The following is a 10,676-nucleotide window of genomic DNA, read 5'->3' as shown; positions in this document are numbered from 1 at the left end:
TGAGCTGTGTGATGCCACGGCACTCTACCAAGGGCAATAAAGTGAAACTCTGTCGCTACAAAAAAAAAAAAAATTAAGATTAAGATCCCACCACCAGTGGTGCCTGTGGCTCAGTGAGTAGGGCTCTGGCCCCATATACCATATACTGAGGGTGGTGAGTTTGAACTTGGTCCCAGCCAAACTGCAACAAAAAAATAGCCGGGTGTTGTAGCGGGCACCTATAGTCCCAGCTACTCGGGAGGCTGAGGCAAGAGAATCGCCTAAGCCAAAGAACTGGAGGTCACTGTGAGCTGTGACGCCACACACTCTACCAAGGGCAACAAAGTGAGACTCTGTCTCAAATAAAATCCCACCACCATTTGCGTTCAAACTAAACAATGCCATAGTGGGGACATCTCCCCAGGATATGCTAGCAAAAGCTAGAGCTGAGAAACAGGGCTGGGAATTGACCATGGAGTAGAGCTCTGGGGGCTCCAGGGTGAACCTGAGGAGCTCCAGGGGCAAAAGGCACTGAGAGGGGAGTTGGGAGAGATTGTGACTGCTTTTTCCTGCATGAAGAAAGAAACATTAGCACTAAGCAGGACTGATTTTTTTTTTTTTTTTTAGACAGAGTCTTTCACTATGTCACCCTTGGTAGAGTGCCATGGCATCACAGCTCACAACAACCTCAAACTCTTGGGCTTAAGCGATTCTTTTGCCTCAGCCTCCCAAGTAGCTGGGATTATAGGTGCCGTCCACAATGCCCGGCTATTTTTGTTGTTGTTGCAGTTATCATTGTTTTGCTGGCCCAGGCCAGGTTTGAACCCACCAGCTGGGTGTATGTGGCTGGCACTCTACCCACTCGGCTATGGGCACTGCCAGCAGGACTAATTTTTTTTCTTTTTTTTTTTTTGTAGAGACAGAGTTTCACTTTATTGCCCTCCGGTAGAGTGCCGTGGCGTCACACAGCTCACAGCAACCTCCAACTCCTGGGCTTAGGCGATTCTCCTGCCTCAGCCTCCCAAGTAGCTGGAACCACAGGCGCCCGCCACAACGCCCGGCTATTTTTTTGTTGCAGTTTGGCCGGGGCCGGGTTTGAACCCGCCACCCTCGGCATATGGGGCCGGCGCCCTACTCACTGAGCCACAGGTGCCGCCCTTTTCTTTTTTTTTGTAGAGACAGTGTCTCTCTTTATGGCCCTCGGTAGAGTGCCATGGCATCACACAGCTCACAGCAACCTCCAACTCCTGGGCTTAAGCGATTCTCTTGCCTCAGACTCCCGAGTAGCTGGGACTACAGGCGCCCGCCACAACGCCCAGCTATTTTTTGGTTGTAGTTCAGCCGGGGTTGGGTTTGAACCCGCCACCCTTGGAATATGGGGCTGGTGCCTTACCGACTGAGCCACAGGCGCCACCCAACAGCAGGACTAATTTTTAAATTCACATCTAGACACAGCAGAATCCTAACAATCATTATGAGAAAGGAAAGACAGATAACTTAAAAAAGCATACTGTTACTGCTTTCAGCAATAGAATGCTAGGATACAATAAAGAAATATCTTCAAGGTTTTAAGGAAAATGACATTAACATTAACATTTAACATTTGTATACCCCCCCCAAAAAAAACTATCAAGAATGCAAGAGAAATTCAATGAGTAAGACTTAGAGCACAATTAAAGACACACTTCAACTGGAGTAGACCAATAGGAGAGCTATTGAAGATAGATTCCAACAAGAAAAAACTAGAGGTGGGCGCAGTGCCTCTAGCTTGTAATCCTAGCATTCTGGGAGGCCGAGGCAGGTACATTGTTTGAGCTCAGGAGTTGGAGACCAGCCTAAGCAAGAGACTCCATCTCTACTAAGAACAGAAAAACTAGGCAGGCTTAGTAGTGCACACCTGTAGTCCCAAAGTGGGAAGATGAGACAAGAGGATTGCTCAAATTCAAGAGTTTGAGGTTGCTGTGAGCTATGACTCCACAACACTCTAGGCTGGGTGACAAAGTGAAATAAGTAAATAAGTAAATTAATTAAATAAAGATAGATTAAGTGAGTGTATTAAGAGTTTGGTGGCCAGTAATCCTTTTTTTTTTTTTGGTTTTTGGCCAGGGCTGGGTTTGAACCCGCCACCTCCGGCATATGGGGCAGGCGCCTTACTCACTGAGCCACAGGCGCCACCCAATGGTGGTCAGTAATCCTAACACTCTGGGAGGCTGAGGTGGGAGGATCCCTTGAGCTCAGAAGTTCAAGACCATCCTAAGCAAGAACAAGACTCTGTCTCTACTAAAAATACAAAAGAATAAGCCAGGCATTGGGGCAGGCACCTGTTGTCCCAGCTACTCCAGAGGCTGAAGTAGGAGGATCACTTGAACCCAGAAGTTTGAGGTTGCTGTGAGCTGGGCTGATGGCACTGCACTCTAGCCTGGGCAACAGAGTGAGACTCTGTATCAAAAAATAAAATTAAATAGGTTGGGAGCAGTGGCTCACACTTACAGTCTTAGCATTCTTGGAGGCCGAGACGGGTAGATTGCTTGAGGTCAAGAGTTCGAGGCCAGCCTGAGCAAGAGCAAGACCCCATCTCTAAAAATTGAGTGCTGTGGGGCGGCGCCTGTGGCTCAGTCGATAAGGCGCCAGCCCCATGTACCGAGGGTGGCGGGTTGAACCCGGCCCCAGCCAAACTGCAACCAAAGAATAGCCGGGCGTTGTGGCAGGCACCTGTAGTCCCAGCTACTTAGGAGGCTGAGGCAAGAGAATCGCTTAAGCCCAGGAGTTGGAGGTTGCTGTGAGCTGTGTGAGGCCACGGCACTCTACTGAGGGCCATAAAGTGAGACTCTGTCTCTACAAAAAAAAAAAAAAATTGAGTGCTGTGGCAGGCACCTGTAGTCCCAGCTACCTGGGAAGCTGAGACAAGAGGGTCGCTTGAGCCCAGGAGTTTGAGGTTGCTCTGAGCTATGATGCCACAGCACTCTACTGAGAACAAGTAGTGAAACTCTGTCTCAAAAAAAAAAAAAGTTAATTAAATAAAATTAAAGTTACAAATGTAAAGACCCCAAATTCTAAAATTAAGGAAAAGGAATGTGCAAACGTACACCTGCTTACTATACACAAAACATCTCTGGCAGGAAAAGTGGCTCCAATAACAGTCTCTGCCTTCAAGGTGGTGGCCAGGGTCAGGGACAGTGGGATGACACTAAACAGACTCAGACCCTTTCGGAATTTTGTATCTTGTGTATATGTTGTTTATTCAAAAAAATTAGACTAGAAAATAGTTTGGCTTTTTTTTCTTTTCAAACAGCTTTATTTATTAATTTCATATTATGATAACATTTTTTCCTAAAATGAGTGCAGTTGAAAACAATACTTTTAGTACCTTTTAGTTCCGCCTACCAGTCATTAGACTTAAAGGAGAATTCATGAGAAAAAAACAAGAGGCTGTGACTTGCAGCAGTGGCTATGGGGCTGGGAAAGGAACTTGCCAGAATGAACCTGCCAGAGATTCCACAGGAAGGAGTTATAGAGCAGAACACGAAGGAATGGGGTATCGGCAGAGATCAAACCCCAGAGGCTTGGAGCCCAGAAGGAAGGGTAGGTGGAGTGGCTTATTCTTCCTGCTCCCCAAATCTCTGGAAGTCTGTAGGCTCCTGAGCTGCTGGAGAGCATTTCTACCCTCACAAGCCCATAAGTTGTTGCCACCCATGAACTGGGAGCTTCAGGACAAAGAACCAGGCTGCTGTGGCCTTGGGATCACTTCCTTATTATTTGGAGGCCCAATCCCAGATAGCTGGTGCCATATTGCTTCTCCACCCACTGTGTACCTTTATCTCCATGGAGGGCTTCAGCTCCAGTTTTGTCTCACTTGTTCTAAAACATTTCCCCAAATTTGGCCCTTATTACAGGAGCCACAGGGGGTCTGGTGGGTCCCAGGGGACCTGTGTGACCCCACCCCCACCCCCCACCCCAAAGCCTAGATGGTCCAAATGGGCTGCCTTCTGGAGAGAGGGTCAGGGATGGCTAGAGTACTAGCTTTTCTCCATTCAGACCCTTTTCCTCCCTGCCCATGGCTGCAGAGAAACTGCTGATCCCAGCTCAGGTTCTCAGGAACTACTTTTCCCCTCCATTCGTGTATTCACCACACTGGGGCTTCTCAGTTCTCAGACTGAGAACTCCCTGTCCACCAGGATTCCCTGGTGCTGCCTGCCTGGTAACCCCACCACAGTGGGGCACATGCCCCAAAGCAGAGGGACTTGCAACCCACTTGGGCACCCTACGGGCACCGTGGGACCAGTGTGCTACTCCCCAGAATAGTCAGAGATTGATTCAGGGACCCAGAGATAAACCTCAGACCAGGTCCTATATGCCAAGTTTCAATAGCATTCCTCAGGAGCAAGGAGATGAGATTTGTATATTGATGTCAGGAAGCAAGGCTGCCCACATGGGTATATAGGGATGAGAGTGCAGTGTGGGTCCCAGTTGCGCTGCGCTTGCAGTGCACAGCTCCCCCAACAGGAGGACTAAGGCCTGCTTCAGACCTTCAGATTGTGAATTGCAGATGGCCACACCTCCACAAACAGGCTTTGTGGTTGTGTGAGACTACTACAACCCTTTCCTGGCAGCTTTGCCTAGAAGTTGGGAACAGACATTTTGACAAATTCCACACCCCATCCCCTGTGAAACCTGAGGGCAAGCTCTCCCAAACCAGCCACACCCAGCTGCACCCTCCCACCAGCCTCTACTGTGGAAGAGAATTAGGATTCATCTGAAGTTCTAGGGTACCAACACCACCCTGCCCCCACCCCTGACCCCGTGCAATGATGTGCTTTTCCTGAGGAACTAGACCAGTCATAGGACCCAAAACAACATTGCAGCTTGTTGCTTCCAGCAAGCACCACCTACTGACAGGCCAATATACAAACCCTTTACAGCATTTACTGACTAAATCATACAGGGTGTGGTTCATTATCACCCACAAGCACTACCTACTGTCTCAGATATTAAACTGGGCATCCACCTATAACCCTAGAACTCTGGGAGGCCAAGGTGGCCTCAGGAGTTGAACCCAGGAGTTTGATATTAGCCTGAGCCAGAACAAGACCCCATCTCTAAAAATTAAAGCAAGGCATTGTGGTGGGTGCCTGTAGTCCTAGCTACTTGGGAGGCTGAGGCAAAAGAATCAATCACTTGATCCCAAGAATCTGAGGTTTCTGTGAGCTATGAGACCACAGTACTCTACCAAGAGTGATAAAATGAGACTCTGTCTCAATAAACAAACAAACAAATGTGCCATTATCTAAACAAAAGAAAAATCCAAAAATAAGAATCAAAAGCTGCCTTAGATGAGAAGCAATCAGCAGAAGATCTCCAATACATAAAATGTCAGAATGAAAGGACACTCCCAAAAGAAAATAACTCCGTACCAGTGGAAACCAACCAAAACAAGAATATTAAAATGACTGACAGGCTCGGCTCCTGTGGCTCAAGTGGCTAAGGTTCCAGCCACATACACCTGAGCTGGTGGGTTCGAACCCAGCCTGGGCCCACCAAACAACAATGACGGCTACAACCAAAAAATAGCTGGGTGTTATGCCATGGCACTCTACCCAGGGTGACAGTTTGAGGCTCTGTCTCAAACAAATAAAAAAAGTAAAATGACTGACAATTTTTTTTTTAAGACGGAGTCTCACTATGTCACCCTTGGTAGAGTGCTGTGATGTCACAGCTCACAGCAACCTCCAACTCTTGGGCTTAAGCGATTCTCTTGCCTCAGGCTCCCAAGTAGCTGGGACTACAGGTGCCCACCACAATGCCTGGCTATGTTTTGTTGTTGTGTTGTTGTTGCTGTAGTTGTCATTTTTGTTTGGCAGGCATGAACCAGGTTCGAACCTGCCAACCCTGGTGTATGTGGCTGGCACCCTAGCCGCTGAGCTACAGGCACTGGGCCAATTGACAAATAATTTTTTTTTTTTTTGGGCGGTACCTGTGGCTCAGTGAGTAGGGCGCCGGCCCCATATGCCGAGGGTGGCGGGTTCGCACCCAGCCCCGGCCAAACTGCAACAGAAAAATAGCCGGGCGTTGTGGCGGGCGCCTGTAGTCCCAGCTACTCGGGAGGCTGAGGCAAGAGAATAGCGTAAGCCCAAGAGTTAGAGGTTGCTGTGAGCCGTGTGACGCCACGGCACTCTACCCGAGGGCGGTACAGTGAGACTCTGTCTCTACTCTTTTTTGTAGAGACTCTTTTTTGTAGAGACAGAGTCTCATTGTACCGCCTTCAGTAGAGTGCCATGATGTCACAGGACTCACAGCAACCTCCAGCTCTTGGGCTTTTGCGATTCTCCTGCCTCAGCCTCCCGAGCAGCTGGGACTACAGGTGCCTGCCACAATGCCCGACTATTTTTTGGTTGCAGTTTGGCCGGGGCTGTGTTTGAACCCGCCACCCTCGGTATATGGGGCCGGCACCCTACCCACTGAGCCACAGGCGCCACCCTGACAAAGAATTTTGATCATGGCTTGGTGCCCATACCACAGTGGTTATAGCACCGGCCATATGCACTCAGGCTGGCCAGTTTGAACCCAGCCCAGGACAGCTAAACAACAATGACAACAGCAACAAAAAAATAGTCATAGGCATTGTGGTGGGCACCTGTAGTCCCAGCTACTTGGGAGGATGAGGCAAGAGAATTACTTAAGCCCAATAATTGGAAGTTGCTCTGAGCTGTGAAGCCACAGCCCTCTACCAGGGGTGACATAGTGAGACTCTGTCTCAAAAAAAGAAAAGAATTTTGATCAAGAATTGTAAGAAAGCTCAAAGAAAACAGAAACCCAACTCAAAGAAACCATAAAAACAATGCAAGAAATGAATAAAAAATTCAGTAAAGAAATTGAAGTATTGGCCAGGCATGGCTGACTATAATCCTAGCATTCTGGGAGGCCAAGGCAGATGGATTGCCTGAGCTAATAGGTTCGAGACCAGCCTGAGCAAGATTGAGACCCTGTCTCTAAAAATAGCCAGACGTTGTGGAGGGCACCTGTAGTCCCAGCTACTTGGGAGGCTGAGACCAGAAAATCACTTGATCCCAGGGCGGCACCTGTGGCTCAGTTGGTAAGGCGCCGGCCCCATATACCGAGGGTGGCGGGTTCAAACCCGGCCCCGGCTGAACTGCAACCAAAAAAACAGCTGGGCGTTGTGGCAGGCGCCTGTAGTCCCAGCTACTTAGGAGGCTGAGGCAAGAGAATCGCTTAAGCCCAGGAATTGGAGGTTGCTGTGAGCTGTGTGCCATGGCACTCTACCGAGGGCCATTAAAGTGAGACTCTGTCTCTACAAAAAAAAAAAAAAAAAAAAGAAAGAAAAAGAATCACTTGATCCCAAAGGTTTGAGATTGCTGTGAGCTATGACACCATAGCACTCTACTGAGGGTGGCAAAGTGAGACTCTGTCTCAAAAAAATAAAAAGAAAAAAATTGAAGTATTAAAAAAGAGCCAAACTGAGCATGAGCATTCAAGCCTGTAATCCTAGCACATTGGGAGGCTGAGATAGGTGGATTGTTTGAGCTCAGGAGTTTAAAACCAGCCTGAGTGAGAGTGAGACCCCCATCTCTAAAAATAGCTGGGCGTTGTGGCAGGCACCTGTAGTCCCAGCTCCTTGGGAGGCTAAGGCAAGAGAATCACTTGAGTCCAAGAGTTTGAGGTTGCTGTGAGCTGTGACTCCATGACACATGTCACTGAGGGTGACAAAGTAAGTCTCTGTCTCAAAAAAGAAAAAAGAAAATCAAGCAGAACTTCTGGAAATGAAAAATCCATTCAGGCTCAGTGCCTGTGGCTCAAGCGGCTAAGGCACCAGCCACATACACCTGAGCTGGTGGGTTCGAATCCAGCCCGGCCTGCCAAACAACAATGATGGCTGCAACTAAAAAAAATAGCTGGGCGTTGTGGTGGGCGCCTGTGGTCCCAGCTACTTGGGCGGCAGAGGCAAGAGAATCGCTTGAGCCCAGGAGTTGGAGGTTGCTGTAAGCTGTGATGCCACGGCTTTCTACTCAGGGCGACAGCTTGAGGCTCTGTCTCAAAAAAAAAAAAAAGAAAAATCCATTCAAGGAAGTATAAAACACAGTAGAAAACTTTAAGAATAGGCTAGATCAGGCAGAAGAAAGAATCTCAGAACTAGAAGACAGCACTGTTGAATTAAACAAGTCACTCAAAGAAACAAAACAGAGAAATAAGAGGAAAGAATAAAGCCTATAAGAAATTTGGGATTATGTAAAGAAGCCTAACATAAGAATCATAGGGATCTTTGAAGGTAAAGAAGAAAATACACAAGGGCTAGAAAACCTTTTTGAGGGAATATTTGAGGAAATTTTCTCAGGTCTTGCTAGAAATCTGGACATCCAGGTACTAGAAGTATAGGGGGCCAGCCCCTACACAACCCCTGTGTATCCCCAATGTTTGGCTGGTGGTGACAAGAGAATAAAAAAAATAAAGACAAAAGACAAGATAGGATTGAAAAACAGTGGGTTGGCTCAGCGCCTTAGCTCAGCGGCTAGGGTACGGGCCACATACACCAGGGATGTTGGGTTTGAACCCAGCCTGAGCCTGCCAAACAATAATAATAATAATTACAACAAAAAAATAGCCAGGCATTGTGGTAGGTGCCTGTCTCAGCTACTTGGGATACTGAGGCAAGAGAATCACTTAAGCCCAGGAGTTCGAGGTTGCTGTGAGCTGTGATGCCACGGCACACTACCGAGGGCAACATAGTGAGACTCTGTCTCAAAAAAAAAAAAAATAGAAAAACAAAAAAAAAGGCAAGAGAATCACTTGAGTCCCAGAGTTGGAGGTTATCATGAGCTATGATGTTATAGCACTCTACTCAGTGCAACAGCTTCAACTCTGTTTAAAAAAATATGTATATGTAACAATTGATACTACGGAAATACAAAATATCATCTCTGTATACTATAAACATCTCTATGCACATAAACTTCAAAATGTTGAGAAAATGAACAAATTCCTTTTTTTTTTAAGCAGTTTTGGCCAGGGTTGGGTTTGAACCCGCCACCTCTGCCATATGGGGCTGGCGCCCTACTCCTTGAGCCACAGGCTCTGCCCAAGAAAACGAACAAATTCTTAGAAACATTACAAGCTCTCCAGGCTCGATCAGGAAGAAATAGAACTCCTGAATAGACCAATATCAAGTAACAAAATTAAAACAGCAATAAAGCATGGGCGTGGTGACTCACGCCTGTAATCCTAGCACTCTGGGTGGCCAAGGCGGGTAGATTACTTGAGCTAACAAGTTCGAGACCAGCCTGAGCAAAAGTGAGACCTTGTCTCTACTAAAAAAAAAAATAGTAAAACTGGGGCAAGAGGATTGCTTGAGCCCAAGAGTTTGAGATTGCCTTGAGCTATAATGCCACAGCACTCTATCCAGGGCAACAGCTTGAGACTCTGTCTCAAAATAAATAAATAAATAAATAAAATGGTAATAAAAAACCCTCCAACAAAAAAATGTCCTGGACCAGACAGTTTCTTTTCTTTTTTCTCTTTTTTTTTTTTGAGACAGAGTCTCACTATGTTGTCCTCCATAGAGTGCGATGACCTCACAGCTCATAGCAACCTCAAACTCTTGGGCTTAGGCGATTCTCCTGCCTCAGCCTCCCAAGTAGCTGGGACTACAGGTGCCCGCCACAACATCTGGCTATTTTTTGGTTGTAGTTGTCATTGTTGTTTGGCAGGCTGGGGCTGGAATCTAACCCGCCAGCTCTGGTGTATGTGGCTGGTGACCTAGCTGCTGAGTTACAGGCACGGAGCCTGGAACAGATGGTTTCATATCCAAATTTTACCAGACCTGCAAACAAGAGCTGGTACCTATACTGCAGAAATTATTTCATAACATAGAGAAGGAAGGAATCTGCCCAACTCGTTCTACGAAGCCAATATCACCTTGATACCAAAGCCAGGAAAAGATACACCAAAAAAAGAAAACTACAGCCCAATTTCTCCTATGAATATAGGTGCAAAAATTCTTAATAAAGTCTTAGCAAACCAAATTCAGCTGCACATCAAAAAAAAAAAAAAATCCATCAGCTCTGCGCCTGTAGCTCAGTGAATAGGGCACCTGCCACATACACTGAAGCTGGCAGGTTCAAGCTTGGCCAGGACTGCTAAACAACAATGACAACTGCAGCCACAGGAAAAAAAAAATAGCCAGGCATTGTGGCTGGCGCCTGTAATCTCAGCACTTGGGAGGCCGAGGCAAGAGAATCACTTAAGCCCAAGAGTTTGAGGTTGCTGTGAGCTGTGACGCTACAGCACTCTACTGAGGGCGACATAGTGAGACTCTGTCTCAAAAAAGACAAAAAAATCCATCACAATCAAGTGGATTTCATCCCAGAAATGCAAGAATGGTTCAACATATGCAAATCTATGTTTACCACATAAATAGAAGCAAAAACAAAGGCCATGGCTCAGTGCCTGTAGCTCAGCGGCTAGGGTACAAGCCACATACACTGGAGCTGGCAGGTTTGAATCCAGCCCGGGCCTGCCAAACAACAATGACAAGTACAACCAAAAAATAGCTGGGTATTGTGGCCGGGGCCCATAATCCCAGCTACTTGGGAGGCTGAGGCAAGAGAATCGCTTAAGCCCACGAATTTGAGGTTGCGGGCGGCGCCTGTGGCTCAGCGGGAGGGTGCCGGTCCCATATGCCGGAGGTG

This window comes from Nycticebus coucang, chromosome 12, assembly GCF_027406575.1.
Source record: "Nycticebus coucang isolate mNycCou1 chromosome 12, mNycCou1.pri, whole genome shotgun sequence".
Classification (NCBI taxonomy): Eukaryota; Metazoa; Chordata; class Mammalia; order Primates; family Lorisidae; genus Nycticebus; species Nycticebus coucang.
This window is presented reverse-complemented; position numbering follows the sequence as displayed.